We start from the raw sequence: 18848 nt of genomic DNA, 5'->3' as shown, positions 1-18848 counted from the left end.
ATGATAGGGAAACTCTAGGACTGCCTTAGTCTTCAGATAATGGCACTAAAACCATTCATGGGGCTTCCATTCTTATGTAGCACTGCAGCACTGTCATCCTGTTCATCAATTTGCTCTAGCAGGCACCAGTAATGTCTCCATTCTTTTTTCTTTCTTTTTTTTTTTTTTTTGCTTTTTGGGTCACACCAGGCGATGCTCAGGGGTTACTCCTGGCTCTGCACTCAGGAATTACTCCTGGCGGTTCTCCAGGGACCATATGGGATGCTGGGAATCGAACCCAGGTCGGCTCTGTGCAAGGCAAATGCCCTACCCGCTGTGCTATCACTCCAGCCCCAACATCTCCATTATTATGATAAAATGAAATATAAAAATTCCACTTGCTAACATTATTTTATTATAGGTTAGTGCCTCCACACATAAATTTGGGGACGACAGATTTAATTCATGTACTAATACTTTCCTCACCCTTTTTAGTCATGGCACAAAGAGAAAAGAATATTGTTTTATTTGCTCTGCTCACTGAAATAAACAGGGAAGAATCTGGAACTTTATAAGAACCCCCTGCCCCTCATAAAGTATGAAAAAGTAAAAAGTAAAAAGAAAATTCCACTCTCCAGATATGATGAACTATTGAGAATCCAGCTACCAGTGGGCCTCCCTGAGAGAATCAATAATCATCCCCCATGGTTTGATAAACTACACTGGACACAAACAAATACTCTTACAAACACAAATAGAATCAACTATTATAGTCAGTGTTTCTAAGTCACTTTTTTTTTTCTAAGTCACATTCTGAATCTTTCACAATTGAGTTGATTTTTTTTTCTGGAAAGCAACCTTAGTGGTTGATTGATGACCACTTCAGAAAGAGAAGAAAATTTAGAAAATTATGCTGGAAGACATTGAAAATTTCCAAGTAAGTCCAATTTAAAAAACAGCAGATAAGTTAGTTGAATTTTCTTAAAAAAAGTTTTGAAATACAATTTTTCATTTCGCCAGTACCATAATGGATGTTAAAAAGGTCAATTTCTTTCTGAACCAGGATAGTGTTTTTACCAAATTTAGTAATTATTGATATGTTTTACATATGTAACAGAAGTTTGAAACATTTTTAAAAGTATGAAAGAAGTTTAGTTTAACAGCCTAATACAAATAACATGCAACATTATGTCCTTTAGCACTGCAATGGGGCCCAAATTTAAAACAACAACCACCACCAAACTAGAGTACCCGTTCTTGAACTCTCCTCCATCTCTGCTTGGGCACTGAGAGATGCAGAAAGTGCATTGTGGACTGTCTCTCTTGTATTTTGTGCTTTGGAGGCTCATGAGTCTTTCTCACAGAGAGTAACTGTTTCCCTAATTTTGATTAGACGTAATGCATCTGGAATCTAGGAACCAAAAAGATCTCACCAAGCCTTTTTCCCAATTGGCTTCATATTATCACAGGAAGAATCACTCTAAACAAGAGACATTCAACCACATATTAAATTTGACCAGATACTATGGGGGGCTGGAGCGATAGCACAGCAGTTGGGCGTTCGCCTTTCACGAGGCCGACCCGAGTTCGATTCCTCCGCCCCTCTTGGAGATCCCAGCAAGCTACTGAGAGTATTAAGCCCACGTGGTAGAGCCTGGCAAGCTACCCGTGCATATTGGATATGCCAAAAACAGTAACAAAAAATCTCTCAATGAGAGACGTTACTGGTGCCCCAGTCAAGTAAATCGATGAGCAACAGGATGACAGTGACAGTGATTATAAGGTGTATTATTCTAAAGTTTCAGTGTTTTTCCTCCCTCGAAGGACTGGAAAAATAGTTATATTCTAACAATTATAATGGGTTTACTCGTAATATCTAAAATACAAATTAAAACATATCCATTTTCAGCTTTACAGAACAGATTAGAAAATGCAAGTATATGATCATAACATGACTACAAGAACAGTCTTGTGTTTTTATATTTAATACATAAAGGAACATTTAATATACATATATTTCAAAATGTATTATTAGCAACCAATTTAATACATATACTTGATTAAAATACACCAGTGCATATTATTAGTAGAATTAAAACCCATTGGTGCAAACCATGGATTAATTCACTCACTGTGCAAACACTAATTGAACTTACCAACTGTGTGTTAGGAAAGTTCTACATATAGGACATAAAGGAAAAATGAAATAATTTCTATCCTGCAAAATTACAAACTATTAATTTAAGCATTTGTGCTTCTATCTAGCCATGTAAACTGTCCATGAATAATGATAGAGGGCAGTAGGTAGAAGAGATAATGGTGTAGATTGACTTATTAAAGGTCAATTCAAAAAACTAGGGTGCCTATCTCATAAAATTTTGGGACAACGACTTTGTCACAGAGAGTAATTTGGAAGGTGCATCTGAAAGAAGAGTGAAGTTGTGATGGAAGTGAGCTTGAGAGCAAGACTACACAACAACAACAATGTCAAAGAGGCCATCAATATAGCAAACAGGATCTCTGAAATTTGCATGTAATGGTTACAGAGATACTTATTTAAAAGAAATGGAGGATGGGACATCTTTTCTCTAATTCCAGTTTGCTTTTTTTTTTTTTTTGCTTTTTGGGTCACACCCAGCGACGCTCAGGGGTTACTCCTGGCTTTGCACTCAGGAATTACTTCTGGCGGTGCTGGAGGATCATATGGGATGCCGGAGATCGAACCCGGGTCGGCCACGTGCAAGGCAAACACCCTACTTGCTTTTGATTAAAAGGTGCTTCTGAGCTTTATTCTGGATCCCCTTCTTCCTCAAACCAATATAGATTTATTAAGCTGTTTTAGCACTGAAGCAGTCCTGGAAAGAAATCAGAAGTGCCCTTGAGGAAGGAGTCTGTACTTACACAGAACTACTTCAGGTGTACCTGAGGCCTCAGGTGAGTTGAAGGATAGGAAGCAGATTGCCAGACACATCAGCTAGATCAGCCCTAAAGATTTCTGGAGGGTGGGGCATAATGTACCATAAAATATGATCCAGCATTCATTCCCAAAAAGATGGTCTGAGGAAAGGTTAAACTAATATATTTTTACTAGATTACAGTCCACATAGAATGTCTTTAACTCCTGCAAGTAGGCAAACTTTGAGATAGTAAATCCTGACACTAAACAGCTAAGAAAAAAATCCATGGTTTGCTAATAGGCTTACCTGGCTAAAATGTCAAGATGGGACTCTTAGCAGTTCTCATTAAAATACACGTATTACCCAATTTTCATCTAAAAGTTGAAAAGTATTGATCTCTCTGTGATTCAGGGAAGAAGTCTTTTAACTGCTTCAGGATATTTCCAAAAAATGTTGATGCAATTTGCATCAGTTTTTTCATGACTGGGGCTAAATTTTCCTGACATTCTGAATTCATGATAATAATGTCTATGTTTTTTTCTCTCTTTCTCCCTTTCTCTCATTCTCTCTCTAAATATATGTATACATTTGTAACTAAAAATCAACGTGGAAAAGAAATTGGAAAGGTTAAATGTTGTACCTAAATATCAATCTTTAAGACTTTTAATATAAATGAGAAGAATTACAGAAACTTTTCAAGAACTTTAAGCATCTATAAACATTTCAACAGTGGTGACAATACTTATTGAAGCTTACCCAGCTCAAGCAGTGTTATGTTGTTAAGGGGTAAATGTTAAGTATGTCGTGCAATTCATCAAGTAATGTAGGAGTTTTCTGGACATTTTTTGTTTGGGTGCATAGAGTATAAGTTTAAACAACAGATACTTTTGTGGCTCCAGGAGAAGTGTTGATAAATACTTTATTCTCTATTATTATGTATAAAGGAAATGACTGTGCTTCTTATTACCAGAAAATATGGCAGCATTCTGGTTTGTTAAATGATTATTTGTGGCTTCCCTTAGATAATGAGTGGGTCAGATTTTTAAGTCTTGAAAGAAATGAAGGAGAGCCCTAACATTCAGGAACTGTCTGTGAGTTCTAGCCTGATACATCAAATCCAATTGTACGATACTAAACGTCAACATTAACAAAGCTCTCTCCTCCTTAATATCCAGCTTCCTTTTTCTTTCCTGCTTTTTCTGTCTCTCTATTCCCTGAATCCTCTCCTTCACTCTTTTCTTCATTTGTTCTTCTCTCCCCAACCTCCTTGAGTCAGCCCACAATTTGTTCATCTTGACATAAGCTTCAACGATGGGGAAAAAAAAGAGCCTCGAACAAAGCCATCATCCCAGACAGGGAAGTTCAGAGGATGGTGAATGGAGACCAGGGCCAAGCCGCAGGATAGGTGGAGAGTGTGTGCTCTCTGAGGCTCTCAACCCATCAAGCGATTAGGCTCCAGCCTGCTTGATAGCTGTATCAAGCCTCCTGATTTCAAAGCTTTCATGAACTGACAAGGACTTGCTAATTTCAAACTTTCTAACCAATTACAATCACAAAGAACTCAGGACAATAATCAGTGAACAAAATGAAAGTGCTGGAAGCAGGCAACCCTCTGCAGGTTTCACTCTCGTGGCTATGCCAGGCAATGTGCAGCGGGGACGCTGCTGCAAAGTGTAAATAAAAATGTATTATACAAAAACACAAACATACACAATGAGTCCTTCATGCTGCCATGTTCCAGTAGTGAGGTGTAGAGGAACCCTGGCCTGCATTTCTTCCATTAATTTCTGGTGGTGTTAATTAAAAACTTTTGAATGGAAAATATCTCAAATAGTATTCTCTTTATTGAAACATCAAGATCCAAGGCTTGGATTATTCGGTTAAGCTCTTTCGGCTATAAAACCAATGTATATGCTATTCACACAATCTGCTTTAACCAACAAAACAACAAAAATAACAACAACAATATATGGAAAGAAAGAATTAAAAACTCTGCTGGTTGAAAACTGCCCTATTTATAACTTATTTTAAAGCACTATATTGAAAATCTAGGTCCTGAAATGCAGAATATTTTAAAAAATCTTTTCTTTTCCTCAAGTCCTTACAAAGCATTTAAATAACCCAATGTTCTAGGACCTGAATTTTTTATACTTTTAAATGGGGAGAGCTGCTTAAAATAAGTATATCAGCTGCTAAGTGATTTCTCTCTGTCTCTTCCTCTACTCACTCTTTTGAAAGTCTAGGGGGGGAAAAAGCTTAAAATGGCGTATGCAATTGATATATGATGCTTAAGAAGCTTGATATAATCATGGAAAGCCCAGGGTTTCTGTTTAAAAATAAATATAAACAGGGTCAATAGAAATTAAGAGTTGTGAATATTCATCCGAGTGAAGCATGGGAGAATGTTTTCAAATGTTTAACCCACCGAGCAAGGTACATGGTTTCATTTGCTGATTTCTAAGTCCTTGTGGAGACCTAGGAAAATATGGGAAATGCTGAGAGCAATGTAATGGGATAGTGGAAGTTGTGCATAGGGCCGGACAGACAGCATAGGGTTTACAGCTCTTGCTTTGAGCGCTACTGACCCCAGCTCGATTCCTGTTATTGCACATGGTCCCCTGAACACTGAACCAGGAATAGCCCACAAGTAACGCCAGCTGTGGACCAAACACTCCCTACATCCCCCCTCCCCAAACACACATATTGAAAAATACCCACATTTCTGCAGACGATTCTTTTGTAAGCCATGAGGCAAACCAGCAAATCATACAGGTTGCTTTTATCAGACACCTGTTCAATCTGATTATTCTTCCCTCTAGGATAGGAACCTGATGTCTCGGACACCCATTCTGTAAGCTCCATAAAAAATCATCTCATAGATGTCCTCTTCTGCTTCATGTTTTCATATTACTAACTTTCTCCACCACTTTCTACCTCTCAACCGTTTATCCGTGCTGTCTGCAGTATCATGTGGATTGGTAAAACCTTCAGACTTGCCCCTCTTCCCCTTAAAGCTTTCATCATGCCAATTCCTGTTTCCATCAGGATCTCTCTAATGGGCATTTAGTTTTCCATAAAGGATCACTATTTTGGCAAATTCTCTTTCTTTCCCTCCCTAACCAGAGCCTGCTGCACGGACCTCACCCTCTGTGAACACGACAGAATTAGCCTCACAGCCTGATGTGATAGCAGAGTGATCTTCAACAATGAGGACATCAATAACAATAACAGAAAACCCACACAGTAAAGCACAGTAGGGAGGGGTTATGCAGAGCAACAGAGCTCAGCCCCAGCTGAAAACTTCAGGAGCAAAATCTTCAAAAGAAAGTGAGGCCTGAGCAAACCTCAACATGCGTTAAACTGGTCACAAATTTTTTCAGTTTCCCTCAGAGAAAATTGATAGGTGAGATTGCACATAAAGGACTAGTACATATAAATTAACTAGGCAGATATGTAGCAAAAGAGGATATTTAAGGATAATTTCCAGCTGAAATTGTTAGCTAGTTTTTTTTTTTTCTTGAGACCAAGTTTTTGTTCAACTTAATCCTAACTCTTTTCCCTCTCCAGCAGCAGAAACATCTGGTCGGTTTTAGATTCCCCTCGGATTTCCAACTTCAAAGGGAATTATAAAGAATAACAAATTCATGTACCGGCACTAAAAAAAATTAGAGCAGCAGGAGAGAATGGTAAAATTGTCCTTATTTGACTGCTAGTGACAGGCGCCACAGGCGGAACTAGGAGCAAAGACAAAGGCAAGATCACCGGCTGACAACCGGAGTTCCTGGAAGAGACCTAGAAGCTTCGGCTACATGCAAATATGTGCAGGCCGTTAGCAATCTAGAAGGAGATTTCTGCTTGCTTTGAAAAAAAAAATAACTAATTTTAATAAAAGACATAAGAATGCAAGGGAACTACAGTGAGTTCACATTTACTGGCACATAGTAAACATCAAAAGCTTGTTGAATGAATCACCTGCAGATAGTCTTAAAGATTCATCACTCAGCCTCTGGTGTTTGGTGGGTGAGTTCTAACTCTACTCAGGTCTAGATGCGCCATCTCAGAAGTAACTCATGCTTTTAATAATCCACTATACCCATCATGTACTTGTAAAAGTTTAGATCTCCCAGGACCCCAAAATCAGTCTCCGTTTTAGTATCATGCTAAGTGAAATGAGTCAGAAAGAGAGGGACAGACATAGAGGGACTGCACTCATTTGTGGAGTATAAAATAACATCACATGAAACTGACATCCAAGGATAGTAGATACAAGGTCCAGGAGGATTGCCCCATAGCTGGAAGACTGCTTCAAGAGCAGAGGGGAGAAGGTAGATGGAATAGAAAGGGATCACTAAGAAAATGATGGCTGGAGGAATCAATTGGGATGGGAGATGCATGCCAAAAGTAGGTAATGGTGGGGGCTGGAGTGATAGCACAGCGGGTAGGGCGTTTGCCTTGCACGCGGCCGACCCGGGTTCGAATCCCAGCATCCCATATGGTCCCCCGAGCACCGCCAGGAGTAATTCCTGAGTGCATGAGCCAGGAGTGACCCCTGTGCATCGCTGGGTGTGACCCAAAAAAGCAAAAAAAAAAAAAAAATCTCAAAAGTAGGTAATGGACCAAACATGATGACCTCTCAGTGTCTGTGTTGCAAGCTATGCAAGCTATAATGCCCAAAAATAGAGAGAGAGACGGAGAGAGAGAGAGAGAGAGAGAGAGAGAGAGAGAGAGAGAGAGAGAGAGAGAGAGAGAGAGAGAGAGAGAGAGTATGGGGAATATTTTCTGCCATAGAGGCAAGGGGAGGGTGGGAAAGGGGGATATACCCGGGATATTGGTGGTGGGGAATGTGCACTGGTGGAGGGATGGGTGTTTGATCATTGTGAGATTGTAACCCAAACATGAACGCTTGTAACTATCTCACGGTGATTCAATAAAATTAAAAAAAAATTAAAAATCAGTCTCCATTTCTCCATTGCTCTGGATTATTATTATCAAAGGAAGTTCAAACAGCAAAGTTCTCCGGACTGAAACAGTCTTTGAATGAACTTTTAATATTTGTAGTTAGCCAACTGTGCTTGACCTCATTCTAAAGAATGGCTTTTGTTTTTCTCCTCTGTTGTTTTTCTAGAAAAATTGAAACATTACTTCTTAGAGTGCAGGTTTTATATGCAATCAAAACATTAGAGAATGAGAACGGTTAGAGAAAGTACAAATTTGCCACTATAATTACCTCTTACAGTCTCTCCTCTTTCCTGTTTTATGCACAATATGCACAGCAACAACAATCAAAATAAGGACATAATTAACCAATCAACTTGTTTGTGGACAAAAAGAAAGTTAAGAGCTAAAATATCTTTAAATAATTAATTATAAAAGTTTTTCAAACTAGGTATTCACAGGTTGTAAATCTACACACCACAAATACCATAGTTTGATTTTGAGTGGTCATTCAAAACCCAGAAAACAAATTATTACTTTGACCAAAGGACCAACCTGGTGGCAAAATAATCTTGGAATCTTTGCATTGAATGGGGTTTTCATCCATCCCTCAGTATTCTAGGTGAAACAGAACCAAGCTATCTCAGTAAGAGAATGTCATAATTCCCCTTCTTTTGGTAATTATGTATGATGGTATGATACGTATCCAAAAGTTTACCCACAACATATGCTAACTTCATGAAACATATCTGACAGCATGGCACATCATTTCTTTTTGTTTGTGACTATCTTTGCATTTTAGTTCTAAAACAAAACCCTAGCTGACGGGGCATTTGCAAAAGATTCCCTCCCCTGTCATTTGACCATGATTGGAAACTCAAGTAGGGTGAAAGAGAGAGTATGATACATTAATTTCATAAAATAATCATTTTATAGTATGAGTATATGGTCACATGCATGCCAACAACTGACTAGACATTAAACTCAAGGGTAAATGAAACACTAAACACATACCAAGGAGCGAGTTCCATTGTTAGTAATTATTATTATGGCTATTGACATGATGAGGCACTGATGGTTCATCTGGGTGTAATGTATAATACATTAGCAGGAAAGAAATATGGCATAAAGCTATTCTTTATTTTTATTATTATTATTATTATTATTGAATCACTGTGAGATACAATTACGAAGCTTTCATGTTTGAGTTTCAGTGATACAATGATCAAACACCTATCCCTCCACCAGTGCACATTTTACACCAGCAGTGTCCCCAGTATCCACCCCCCCCAACCCCATCTGAACCCACCTCCTGCCTCTGTGGCAGACAATTTCCCCCATACTCTCTCTCTACTTTGGGGCATTATGGTTTGCAATATAAATACTGAGAGGCTATCATGTTTGGTCTTTTGTCTACTTTCAGCACACATCTCCCATCCAGAATGAGCCCTCCAAACATCATTGACTTAGTGATCCCTTCTCTATTCCAGCTGCCTTCTCCCCCAGCTCATGAGGCAGGCTTCCGGCTATGGAAAGCTATTCTTTTTAAAGGCAGTTTATGGGTCAGAGGCATAACAGAGAGATCTTAGTGCTTATCGTCCCTGAGGCTGACTCTGGGTCAGTTTTGGTCCCCCCGTAAAGTTCCCAAGCACTATAAAGAGGAAACCCTGAGCACAGAGCTATGAATATGTCCTAAGTACTGCCAGAGATGGCCCCCAAACAAAAAAACAAAAACAAAAACAAAACAAAGGCACCAGTTTCTATGACATGAATTGCATAATACAATATCACATATAAGAAAAAAGATGCAGGGGGGTAGAAGGGTGAGAGCGGGAAAAAAAACAAAAAGAGCAAAAAAAAAGTGATGTAAGCATTGTCATAACCACTGTTGTCCTGTTTTTCACTGATTTGCTCGAGCGGGCACCAGTAACGTCTCCATTGTGAGACGTTACTGTTTTTGGCATACTGAATACGCTATGGGTAGCTTGCCAGGCTTTGCCTTGTGGGCAGGATACTCTTGATAGCTTGCCAGGCTCTCTGCGAGGGACAGTGGAATCAAAGAAAAAAAAAAGAAAAAGATGCAGGAAGAGGTGAGGACTTATGCCTTTCTTTTGATTATAGTATAACATCAATATTAATATAATAAAACTGCAATGTTTAAAATATGTACATTATGGATAATGATGTTATCCTTGAAATCTTAAATTAGTACAGTGTCTAGTTTCCATCTATTCTTCCTATATTTGCATATCTGCCTCAATACTACCATTGGTATATTTCTGACCCTTTAAGGACATTTAATCATGGCAATGTTAACTCAGGATAAAAGAGAAATAAAAACAATCAAAACACTGATGTGGCAAAATAATAAAATGGAGAAAAAAAGTATACTATTCACTCTGGTAAATCCTACAGATGCATTTGGTTTGCTTGGGATAGTTTATTGCTCATGTTATTTTTTTTTTCTTATTTTTATTTCCATGTGCTTTGCTCTACCAACTTTGGCTGAAAATATTTTGTAGGTGTCTATATAGTAAACACTCATATTTTTATAGAGATTTAGTGTGGTGCAGAAGCTTTATAAGCTTTTTTTTTTTTTTTTTGCTCCCCAAGGCTTAGGCACATCAATATTCTAGCTATTCACTTTCGAGGCCAATGGAAAATGTGCTTCTAAGATTAAGTAGGCTTGAGTAACACATAAATTCAGTTTACACTGATGCTGGATGTGACAGTAACTCCCATCCTGAATTTCTGACGTGTGGAGCACACCTGTTGGACAACACCTATCTCCGAATAGTCACTGGCTGGCAACTCAAAATAAGATAGGCAGGACAACCCTGGGACTCAAGCGTTCCACAGAAAGCCTCACTCACACAGAGCATTCCACATCTGTGGGAGTGTACAATGAGGATCCTGTCACCAAGGAAAGCTGGCTGACAGGTTCTTTGAAAAGATTTAGATTAAATAAGCACTATCTTACGGGCACCTAGGGTGCAAGTGCCCTTTGTTTCAGAAAATGTTTTTCTTCCTCCCCCATTTCTACATAGTGCTATTCTGAAACGATATTCACGCTTAGGACCAGGGCCATAAATCAGGGGCACTTGCCATGCATGTGTGATGAGTACATGCCCTAACTCCCTGGCGGGGCGAGGCACCCTGCATCACTGCCAGGCATTGCCCGGGAGGCTCCCTGAGCACTGCTAGGTGTGGCACTTGTGATACCCGGCACAACTGGAGCCAAGTAGCAGCTCTGTGAAGTATTGGACCATCTGGACCGGAGACCCGAGTAAAGCTGGGAATGATCCTGGATTCTCTGAAACGTACTTGGGAGATGCCCCCAAATTATCCAGACTAAATATAGAATTTCTTCCTGTTCAGACTTTTTATTTTCTCCTTAGGAAGGAACTAAGGTTTCTTCGGAAGAAATCTTTTGTTTCTGCTAATAAATATGTCTTTCAAATACATATTTTTAAAAATATCTAAAAAATATCTATCAATACATTTGGTTTAAACACAGGCTTGCCATATTTACCTATTATTGGCTACAGTCACACTACTTTTTTTTTTTTTTTTTTGAGTGGAGGAGGTTGGGCCACACTCAGGGATCATGCCTGCTGGTGTTCAGGGTACCATATGAGGTTTCCAGGATCAAACCTGGGTCAGCTGTGTGCAAGGCAAGTACCTTACCCACTGTACTGTCTTTCCAGTTTCAAGTCGTGCTGACTTTACGTAGACAAGAGACTACTTGTTTTCATTTTTGCTCAGATTCAGAACCATATATAACATAGCATATTGCCTGTGATGAGTATTTTTAATGATGCATAGATCTGATAAACAAATTGTCATATACTAAGCAGAAACAAGTGTCCACACCCAACAGTTTTTTCAAGAAATCTGTGAATTGTCTCTTGGTAACAAAATTACATTTTGGCTTTCAGATGTGGCTAAGAATATTAGGTTACATATTGATAAGGTTTTAGTATCAACTGTTATATTTTAGAAAATATGATGCCATATATGTAGAAGAAGATATTCTTATCTACAGTGATAACTATTTCTCTGAATGAAACTGATAGTTTACAAGTTAGTCATTGAGCAAGCTGGGTGATGGGTATATGTGAGCTCATTTTAATAATGTCTACTTTCAGGTTTTGATGCATTTAATAATAAAAAATTTTAAATATAATTTCATGTAGACATCTACCCATTTACTAATTATTGATTTATTTACTTTTCATGTACAAGTATAAAGTGAAAATCTAACAATGCTGCTATTAAACCTTTAGATAAAGTAAATAAGCTTTTCAAAAAGAATATTCATTTTAAATAATGTATGTTTAAAAGGTTTTGGTTATTTCATTGTAGATTCTTAGAGTAAATTTTTGAAAGCAGGACAGAAAATTATATACAAAGTATGATTGCAGCATGTTTTAAAATATATATCCTCAGGGAAAATGAGAATAAGGGAATATATTATATGGTTATTAATGATTAGATTTAAATTATAGGAATAATTACTTTAATTTTTCTTCATTTCACTCCTATGTATTTTTCAAATTACTTTAATGAACATGTATCATTTTAAAATGAAAATAAATATTTATTCATTAGTGGATAAGATAAAAGTGGATATAAAGTGGATAAAATCTTCCCAAGGAGCTTTTCATTTACTAAAACAGAAAAACTGCAAATACACAACATGGCCCTGGTAGGTTAAATCTTAGTACCTAGAAGTGAAATACACCCACAGGAAAAGAAATGTCAATACAGATTTTATCTCATCATAGAAACATAAAGAGCTTTCTGTGTGTTGGGTAGAAATGGGAGAACTGGCTTCATTGCAAGCCAGAAAGAGTGTGAAATTCAGGCCGTTTTGTGATGAGATCATTTTGAAATGAATGCAAAAAGAGTGACAAACGAAAGTTACCAAATAAGCCTGTCTTTGAGACGCTAGAACTCACACTGATAGGAGGGTTCTATTTTTTTTTTAATCTTTTTATTTATGATTTGGTTGGTGGGAGTGGAGGACAGCCTAACAAATACAGCATGGGAAGAGGAATTGGGAGGAGAGGGAATCACAGCCCTTAAAGCTGTGGCCTTCAATGACAAAACGGATATGTTCACAGAGCCAGAGATAGATGCACAACAGAATTAGAAATGAAAATATGGCAACAACTATGGGTCACGTGCAAGGGATATGGACAATCCCCGTTAGAAAGCTGTCTTTATTGCACAGACATTGTTTTTCCAATTTTATGTACATTGTACATTCATATAACAGAAAATCCAAAGCATCATTTCTAAAGTTTGGATGACTGTGATATTCATGACTAAACAGGCCTGTCAAGAGCCAAGCAGACTACAGTCAGACACCAGACCGGTCAACCCTTCCCTCCTCCAGAACACCAGTATATTTGACGGTGTGTTCCAACGCAGACCACCTCTCAAAAATTCAGCCTTTTCATGCTCTATTTAACATGATCCCCAATCAAGACGTCCTCCATGCTGGCCTGTACTGTCCTCTCATCACTGAAATCTCAAGAATTATAGAAGGCCACAACCTTTACAAAAGATCACAGATTCTCAGTCAAAGAGACACCGTCCTGGAGGCATTGTTGGGTAGGCTCACTTGCCATCCATCCTGATCTTGGTTTTCTTACTTCACTGATAGTGGGGAGATGTCCTAATGAGAATTTTTCTTTTTTTTTTTTTGTGGCTATGCACAAAACAATCACGTTTGATTTTTAAAACCTGATACAACTAGACTGAATGCATTTCAGATTTCTAGCATATCAGAGAATAGCAATCAGCCATTCAAAACAGCACATGTTCAAAGAGTTTTGTGCTAGCTTGGTTCTTGCCACAGCATCTAATGTTCCAACACAGAAAATTCTGATGTCACCTTCACCGATCACCGTCACTGTTCACGCATGTGTCGTATGTGTGTGTGTGTGTGTGTGGTGTGTATCTGTAGAGCGTTACAAATAATACTTTGAATACTTGCACGCTTGTGAAAAATAGTTTGAATACTTCTACCTTTGTAAAATGTTTGTTAAGCTCAGTGATAACAGTTTTTCCTGTTTACAATTTATGATTTAAAAATTCTATTTCAAGGAAAATAACAGAATATGAAATGCATATCCTTCATCAACATCAAAATCATTTCTATTCAAATTTAGTACTTGAGCTAGTGGACTCAATAAAACCTTTAGTTCTAATACTTCCTAAGACTGGGAAAATTATACTTGACTTCTTTGTACCACAATATTTTGGTCCATCATTTAGAAATAATTAAGTTACTTACCAGACAGTAATGTCCTGAGAAATATCCAGTTACTGATGGTGAAACATTCTGAAATGAAACAAAAACCACTATTAATGCTAGGGCTTCAATAAAGATATGACAACATGGTAATCAAGAAAATAACCACTTTACCTTTCACTTTGGGACACTGACTTAGTGATACTAGACAAAAGGTAAATAATTATGCTTCCCTTTCAGAATGAACATTTAACTGTGTACTGAGAAACTGGTTTTTGAAACTGCATCTTTAAAAGCCTGATCTAGTTATGACCAGTTGCAAGTGACTTGTTGCCCATTTCAGAAATTCACTGTAACTTGTGTTGAGAAAGTTATGCTTTATGGTTAATTATCCATGGTCTGTTTAAAAAAATAAATCAAACCATTGTGACCCCCAGGATTTGTAGCTCCATTTGAACTTTACCGTACTTAGGATTAAACAGTTTGTAAATAAAAACAAACTGGTTTCCCCTTGTTTTTTTTTTTTTTTTGGTTTTTGTTACTTTGTTCTTGATATAAATATTGTGGCGGTGGCGGAAGAATAAGCTATGGATTATTTACCCCTGGTTTCATGAATTGGGAGTTATTGGCTTTATCTTCCCTCATGAGTATAAATGCATGTACAACATTAACTGCGAACACTTCAAGACAAATGGGATGAGTGAACTGAAACCTTTTAAAGCCAAAACCTTTTATGCTAAGTTACAGAGCAACAACAAACCCTAAATTAACGTTTTAAAAAGCTTCCACTATAGAGCAACAACATTACCAAATATTATATTATTTCCATTAAAAAATGAACTTTCCTAGGTGCCGGAGAGATAGTACAGTGGGTAGGATGATGGCCCACACAGGTTTAATCCCCAGTACCACACAGGGTTTCCTGATTCTGCTAGGAGTGAGCTCTGAGCGCAGAGCCAGGAGTAAGCCTAGAGCATAACCGCCAAACCGAACCAAACCAAACCAAAAACCAAAAGCAAAAGAACCAACAACTGCTTTCCTTATGCAGTATATCAAATGCAGCAGTATATCAAAAATTCCACAAGTCTGTCCTTCCACTGATTTTATAATTTTGAAGCTAGAAGTTGTTTCACTGGATCATCTACTGACAATATTACCACTAGAGTGAGGTCTTAAAAGTAACCAGAGTGAGCTCTTTAAGATCTACTGACAATATTACCACTAGAGTGAGGTCTTAAAAGTAACCAGAGTGAGCTCTTTAAGATAACAGAGTTTACAACGCTAAGCCAAAATTGAAATTTTGAAATATCAGGAATTGTTGAAGCTAAAAATCACAAAACAGTATATAAAAGAACTCTTTAAGAAACTGATTTATGGTACTCATCTGATATTCTGGGCCGGAGCGATAGCACAGTGGGTAGGGCGTTTGCCTTGCACGCGGCCAACCTGGGTTAGATTCCTCTGTCCCTCTCGGAGAGCTGGCAAGCTACAGAGAGTATCTTGCCCGCATGGCAGAGCCTGGCAAGCTACCCGTGGCGTATTCAATATGCCAAAAAACAGTAACAACAAGTCTGGCAATGGAGACGGTACTGGTGCTCGCTCGAGCAAGTCGATGAGCAATGGGATGACAGTGACAGTGACAGTGACAGAGGTCTTTAAAATAACCGAGTTTACAAAGCTAAGCCAAAATTGAAAATTTGAAGTATCAGAAATTGTTGTAGTTAAAAATCACAAAGCACTATACAAAAGACCTCTTTAAAGAATTGGTTTATGGGGGCCAGAGCGATAGCACAGCGGGTAGGGCGTTTGCCTTGCAAGCGGCCGACCCGGGTTCGATCCCTGGCATCCCATATGGTCCCCTGAGCACCGCCAGGAGTAATTCCTGAGTGCAAAGCCAGGAGTAACCCCTGAGCAACGCTGGGTGTGACCCAAAAAGAAAAAAAAATTGGTTTATGGTACTTATCCTAGGCTCTGGGTTGGAGCAATAGCACAGAGGGTAAGGCATTTGCCTTGCACGTGGCCGACCTGGTTTCGATTCCTCAGTCCCTTTCGGGTTTCGATTCCTCAGTCCCTTTCGGAGACCCCGGCATGCTACTGAGAGTATCCCACCTGTGCGGCAGAGTCTGGCAAGCTATCTGTGGCATATTCGATATGCCAAAAACAGTAACAATAAGTCTCACAATGGAGAGAGTACTGGTGCCCGCTCGAGCAAATCGATGAACAACAGGATGACAGTGCTACAGTGCTGCATCCTAGGGTCTATATAAATATAAAAAGTCTAAAAACAAGATCATATAGATATGATGATCATGCTCATATATTAATATACATAAGTACCTAAGCATAGATAGATAGATATAGATACGTATATTTGATGTGCTTAGGCACTTCCTGACTCTGTGGGATCACTCCTGACTGTACTCAGGGGATTATACCTGTGGTGTGGGGATTGAATGAGGGTTTGCTGTGTGCAAAGCAAACACCTTGATGCCTATACCATCTCTCTAGCACCAAGAATAAGACCAGAGAAAAATAAGAAAAAGCAAGATTAAAAACATCCAGGGGATGAGTTTGGGGAGAGTTTACCTGAGATTCAAAGCATAAATGTATACAATATTTGCATGGAACCTAATGAGGACCATTAGAAGCAACTTGTCAAAATTACAGTTTTTAAATGACACACAGGTCTTCACAGACTTGACCATTTAAGAGACATTTAATAAAGAGATAAAATTGCCTCCTATAATTTGTTACTCTTATAAAGACAGGGAGGATAAAAAGACATTTCTAATGAAATAGGAAAATTCATATATTACTAACTCTTGAAGAATTCTGTATTCTATTTTATTACTCTTTTATAATTCAAATAGCTTAGTGTTCACCTGTATACTGACGTGGAACAAATAATCACAGGAGTTCCCTCACCAGCCCTCCAAAATATGATATTTATGACATTTTATTTATGATACGAGAGATTCTGCTAAAAAGGTAAGTCAGTGACTGAGGTTCTTGTTGCAACATTAAAAAAATTGTACGCGACTGCCAATAGCAACAAAAAGCTAGGTTGAGAGAGTTGTGAAGGGCTCCGGAAAAATTAGAAAATGTCAGAAACTGTTCCTAGCCTCTTGCATATTCAGGGACTAAAATGTTTAGGCCTGCCAACCCCTACTAGAGCTGAGCCCATATAGAAAGGAAACTAGACTATCTGTTCCCAAGGTCATGGTTATCATCGAGCGTTAGTGCTGGAGAGATTCGGCTGGCATCCCCTGGGCACTGAAAAGACTAATGAAAAGTCAAAGTGAAAACTACTGTGGAAAATTGAGGCAGGCAAAACGTTCAAAGATGTTTTGCTTAGACATTTTCATTAATTGCTTCTAGGTGATGCCTCCACCTAATTTTGAAAATCAAGAAAATGCTTGTCTATAGAGCTTTGGTTTTTAAAGTTTTCCTTGAACATCCAGGGCCTGCTGAATGATGTCCTGTATATAGAACTGCACACCAAAATAAAGTACTTGGTTACAGATGATTAATCATGGTAACATTACATTATAAAGAATGCATTTTACATGGTACAGAATTTATTTTGTCAATCAGGTATACAAAAAGCAAGACTGTATATAAGAATCCATGCTCAGAATAACCTATGTAGAGGGATAGTTATAAAAAATATAAACATGTTTATAATGTCTAGTTGAAGACTAAATTATACTGGCTCATTTTCATTATTTTTCTATAAAGAAATCTATTTACACTATAGTCTTTTAAAAGTAAAAATCTACTAGCTCAGTCAGCCATATTAAGACAGAAAAAGACATCCTCATGTTATCATAAATAGAGACATGATAATCCCAATGATTTCAATCACTCCATTGTTAAAATGGAGTACATATTCAGTCTATCGAACATGAAAAAAACAGAAAAATTCTCTTGGCATTGATTTTTATCTCTATGCACCAGATTTTTTTCCATATAAAAGGAATACTAAATTCAATACATATAAAAAAATCTAAACAAACTAGGAATTAGCCTGGATCTTTTTTTTTTTAAAACTTGAAATATGTTTAAACCAAAGGAAAAACTCACCTCCTACCTTCAGTAAAATCAAACGAACCAATTTTTATGATCTTACCTTACAGAAACAAAGGGAAATATATGATTCCAAACTCAGAGAGATGAAATACTCCCCTCAATTCTTTCTCACGTCCTTCTCCATTTCACCCTTTACAACTGCATTTAAGAACCATCCGAACTACCACCATTACCACCCGTCACAGTCCTGATCTTATTTTCTTCTAGGCCTCATTTCTCATTATTTTGTATCCATTTTATAGCCAATTGACAGCAGACACTAAGAATGAAGAACACAACCAACCCGAATCCTCTAACCTTCATCAGATAAATGCATAGTTTCCAGGGGACAGAATTAAAGTGTAACAACATATTGTAACAGGGAAGGAAGGTCGATAAACCTCAAACAAACCTCATTTTGTTCCCATCTATCTTAGTAGGGAAGAGATAATGCAATGGAAAATAAAGAAAAAAAAAGAATGCATGGGAAAGGAGTGAAGGACTGCAAACAGAAGAGAAAAACAAAATTTCATTTCATATTTGAAAGGGCAGTAGGATGAATTCAAAGGTATTCCAGGGAACAGTGAGTCAGAAAGTTCTAAATGAGAATTCCAGAAACTACAGGTTTTAAAATGAAACTGTTGTTTAAAGGATGGATTCTATAGGGAGTTTGAAATGAGTGTCTCTGTTGGAGCATCTAGATGTTT

General features: G+C 37.9%; 1 protein-coding gene across 6 annotated transcripts in view; it reads right to left on the bottom strand.

Annotated features, from left to right (window-relative positions):
• The window catches only part of ZBTB20 (zinc finger and BTB domain containing 20), an 897756-nt gene that overhangs the window by 398038 nt on the left and 480870 nt on the right, over window positions 1-18848 (bottom strand). For all 6 annotated transcript variants that reach the window (XM_055125915.1, XM_055125914.1, XM_055125917.1 and 3 more), the window contains one exon: window positions 14116-14163. The gene's annotated coding sequence lies outside the window, so the exon portion shown is untranslated. The remainder of the gene's footprint in view (window positions 1-14115; window positions 14164-18848) is intronic.

The sequence above is a fragment of the Sorex araneus genome, chromosome 2 (genome assembly GCF_027595985.1).
Source record: "Sorex araneus isolate mSorAra2 chromosome 2, mSorAra2.pri, whole genome shotgun sequence".
Classification (NCBI taxonomy): domain Eukaryota; kingdom Metazoa; phylum Chordata; class Mammalia; order Eulipotyphla; family Soricidae; genus Sorex; species Sorex araneus.
The sequence above is the reverse complement of the archived record's forward strand: the minus strand, read 5'-3'. Positions and strand labels throughout refer to the sequence as shown.